Source organism: Mastomys coucha, unplaced genomic scaffold (assembly GCF_008632895.1).
Source record: "Mastomys coucha isolate ucsf_1 unplaced genomic scaffold, UCSF_Mcou_1 pScaffold15, whole genome shotgun sequence".
NCBI lineage: Eukaryota > Metazoa > Chordata > Mammalia > Rodentia > Muridae > Mastomys > Mastomys coucha.
The window spans coordinates 38,271,337-38,275,892 of NW_022196897.1; the positions used below are offsets into that span (position 1 = coordinate 38,271,337).

Consider the following 4,556-nt stretch of genomic DNA (forward strand, 5'->3'; position numbering starts at 1 on the left):
TTTGTCGGCTTACTGTGTAACTAGGACAAGGAAACGTACATTATTGATTCTGATGTCTTGGACGCAGTTTCAGATTCTAATATTAAGAGATATTAGAGAGCCAGGCGGTGGTGGCGCACGCCTTTAATCCCAGCACTTGGGAGGCAGAGGCAGGTGGATTTCTGAGTTCGAGGCCAGCCTGGTCTACAGAGTGAGTTCCAGGACAGCCAGGGCTACACAGAGAAACCCTGTCTCGAAAAACCAAAAAAAGAAAAAAAAGAGAGAGAGAAAGCAAGAGAGAGAGAGAGGGAGGAAGGGAGGGAGGGAGGGAGTGAGAGAGAGAGAGAGAGAGAGACAGAGACAGAGACAGAGACAGAGACAGAGAGAGACAGAGAGGGACAGAGAGACAGAGAGACAGAGAGACAGAGAGAGACATTAGAGTAAGAGTCAAAAGTCTATGGCCATATCACCCTGAACGTGCCCGATCTCGTCTGATCTCAGAAGCTAAGCAAGGTTGGGCCTGATTAGTTCTTGGATGGGAGACTGCCTGAGAATACAGGGTGCTGTAGGCTTAAAAAAAAAAAAGAGTCAAGGATTTGTGCGAAATGACTGCTTGTTCTGGACGTGGTTCACTTTTCCAAGCCTTCTTCCTGTGCCCCCTCCCCCCGCTGTCTCCAATTCCTCCATGGTATAAGTAAGCCTGCCAAGCAGTCTCAAATGGGCTCCATCTGCTCAGTACCTAATCTCTAGTTAAAGGAAATTAAATAAACAATTTCTTCTCTGGGAACACTGGGCACATTTCTGTAGTAGTATTGTATGAAAACATCTCGACTCCCATCTTCCATAGCATTGCTTGCTGGGTTTCTAAGCTCTTTTTAAGCCATGCTGTAATTAGCACTACAGCTTTTACTTTTTTTTTTTTTTCATATGATTGTCTTCTGTTCACAAAAAGAGAAAGGCAAATCTTGTAGTTCTTTGGTTAATTTAGTCAGGCAAGTCAGCCACAACACATAATTACACTTCTCTCATGAGGAAATCAGAGTGCCTTCCTCTGCCCAGTACCTGCCCTGATCATGTCCATCAGACAGTCTGGACTCCCATTCACACCATCTGGAAGAGGGAAATATGCATCTCTGCGAATATCTGGCCTTCCTGTTCTGTCTGTTCTGCTTCTCCTGGTCCCCAATTCTTCTAATTAATTCAAGAGAAAGGAACTGATGCCGCTGATCATTTTGTGGTCAGTCTGACCCCTGACACTGTTTTCCTGGAGAACATTCAGTGTTCTGTCATTTCTAAATGGCTGGGAGAGAACATGTATGATGTAGAAATCAAAGAGAATTTTAGCTGTTTTCAGGAAGCTGGACTAAGGATCAATGTCTGATGGACCTTAAATTTGAGCCATCAATATGCACTTTTAACCACAGCAATCTTGGCAGGTCATGCACACACATACACTGGTAGCTAATTTTTCTTTCAGAGATTATTTATTATAACTTATTCTGGTCCCAGAGAAAAGAGAGTCTGTTCTAATATTCATAATGAAATGCCATGAGGGGGTTCTTACTTCTTAATTTGTCTAATGTGCTATTCTTTATATTCAATATGTGTTTAGAAAGACAAGAAAAACTGCCAATGTTACTGTCTCCAATCTTTCCACCAAGTTATGGTTCCCTATGTCTTTCTATAAAATTCTCCAGTGGTGTCATTATGGGCAAGGAGCCATATTAGCTTTAAGTAGTATTGTCTCTGTTCTGATCCTGCCACATTCTGAATATATGACATTGCATGTATTCATTAGTCTTTCTGGCCTGATAATTCATCCACTTAGCAAAAGAATATAGGAAACTGTATCTCATAGAGGTGTGGCATGAATAAAAATGATAGTATTCTTTAAAGGCAAGAATCCTCTGTTATCCTAGTGTTTCTCCTGCCTAGTATGGGGTAAGAAAGAAAGTAAGAATTTAATTGAATCTATAGGAAATTAGATTAGATAATCTACTATTAAGTTATCTACTATTAGAAATCTACTTTCTTGTAGATTCAATTAAAAGAAAGTAGCCTAATTGACTAGGCCAATTAGGAGATACTAATGCTATACAAAGATCCTGGGGTGTTTGGCTTGAGTTTGGGTTTTTCAGTGTTATCAAAACAAACAGAAGCAAATTCAGAGAAAAAGACTGAAAGACTGGATAGGAACTTGCCATCCACAGAACCTAGACTGGGCTTGCCTTAGAACAAACATTTGAAAGTTGATGAATCAAACTGAAAAATGAAATCAATAAGTTAGAAACAAACAGAACAGAACAAAGAATAACTGAAACAAATAGCTGGTTGGTTCTTTGAGAAAATCAATAACATTTACAAATCCTTACCCAAATTAACTAAAAGTTAGAGAGAATATCTAATTAACAAAATAGAGATGGGGAGGGGGTGCTGGCTAATAACATATACTGAGGAAATCCAAAAATTCATAATGATATACTTTGAAAACCTAGGAAATCTATGATTTTTTAGATACATACCACTTTCCAAGGTTAAATTAAGATCAGATAAACTACTTAAGTAGGTCTATAACCCCTTGAGAAATAGAAGTAGTCATTAAATGTTTCCCAACCAAACAACAACAAAAGTAAACAAACAAGCAAACAAAACCAAAAACAAAAAACAAATACAAAAATACAAAACCAAAACCAACAACAAAACCAATGTTTTAGTACAGAATTCTATCAGATTTTCAAAGAAGAGTAAATACCAATGTTCCTCAAATTATTTCGCGAAACAGGAACAGAAAAAAAATTGCTCAATTCATTTTGAGGGCATAGTTAGTTACTCTGATACCCAAATCGCATACAGATCCAACAAAGAAAGAAAATTACAGACCAATTTCCCTTGTCAACACAGATGAAAAAAAATTCTCAGTAAAATACTTGCAAACTGAATCCAAGAACACATCAAAATGATAATCTACCATGATCAAGTCTATTTCAAGCCTACTTTATCCCAGAGTTGAAGGCATGGTTCAACATACAAAAATCTGTCAGTTTAATCCACTGAAAGTCACAGAAACAAATTATCAGCTAAGGAGATGCTAGAAAAGTCCTTTAACAAAATCCAACACCTCTTCATGATAAAAATCCTAAAGAGATTAGAGTCCATGGGACATACCTCAGCATAATAAAGGCAGTTTATGGCAGGTCCATGGCTAACACCATCTTAAATGGAGAGAAACTCAAGACAGTTCCACAAAAACCAGGAACGAGACAAGTTTCAACTTTCTCCATACCTTTCAATATAGTTCTTAGTTCTATAGTTCTTATAGTTTTAGTTAGAACAATAAGAGATCTAGAGGAGATCAAAGTGATTCCAATTGGAAAGGAAGTCAATGTATCTTTATTTGCAGATGATATGACACTAAATGACATAAATGACAGTTGAAAATTACTGAAGAAAAGGTGGCAGTATATCCCTAAGGTTTCTGAGGTTTTGCAAGGCAGATTCCTCTAATCATCTGCAGGGAATCATGAGGAAGTTGTGGCCTTTCATGAAGAGAAGTGAGCCATTTGCAGAACCACAAAGCACCGGGGCCTGGAGGTTGAATGTATGCCCAACTGTTTCTGTTTCAGTTGCAGACTCCTCTTTCACCTTTGTCCTAAAGTAGAATACTCAGGCTTCTCTGGAATTCTATTGTAGTGAAGCCATGGCACGGATCCTCGATTTCTCCAGTCATCTAGTTGTAGAAAAAAGTTTCTGCTGTCAGGAAAATAATCTTCATCCCATATTGATACTTTCTTTCCTCCACTGGTATAAGCAAGCATTCTTTCTTTCCATAGTTCTCAATAATGTCTTACCAGACTGTTCCAGGCTAAGGACATTGCATGGATCATGTTTTCATGCACACTTGTCCCCTCATGACCTGCCACTCATGGCAGTTTGCACCACCACAGCAGACAGGAGCGGTCACCCCTCCACACACTAAACAAAGGGCCCAGGCTGCCATTCATCCAGATACAAAGAGCACTTTACTTTTAGCCTATTCTTACTTGCTTTTCTTTTTTTCTGTCTTTAAATATATTTAAAAGGATTGTCTAGAAGGAAATTTGTAAGTATCCATTAGTGTTCTGCAGATGATTAACAACTTCTCGATGAAAATATCTGGACTGCAGCACTGATTATTTACTGATAAAATCACTGCAATACGTTTAAGCCCTCAGTTCTGCCTCTTCCCCCACACTTACCAATGGGGATTCTTTCAACAACAGTTGACACTGTTGATTGTCACATGGGGGGTGGATGATAATTAGCCTCTTCTCTGTCACATTGAGGACCCTCTTGCATAACAGGTGAATACAGAGGCTTGTGGGGAACTTTGCCTTTAGGGTACTCATTGCCACTCCTCCTCAGGGCCCTCACTGTGGATGAGCAAATGAAAAAAGACTGAACAGAGAAGCCAGATGTGATGCTCAGTGGTGGAATGCTTGCCTAGCATGAGCAAGGCTCCAAGGTTTTTTGTTTGTTTGTTTGTTTGTTTTGTATTTAGTAGGGCTTAAAATCTTGGCTCTTACTGTGGTAACTTGATA

General features: G+C 39.0%; 1 pseudogene; it reads left to right on the forward strand.

Annotated features, from left to right (window-relative positions):
• Positions 1–432: 432 nt before the first annotated feature.
• LOC116092706 lies at positions 433–551 on the forward strand (annotated as a pseudogene).
• The last annotated feature ends 4,005 nt before the right edge of the window (positions 552–4,556 follow it).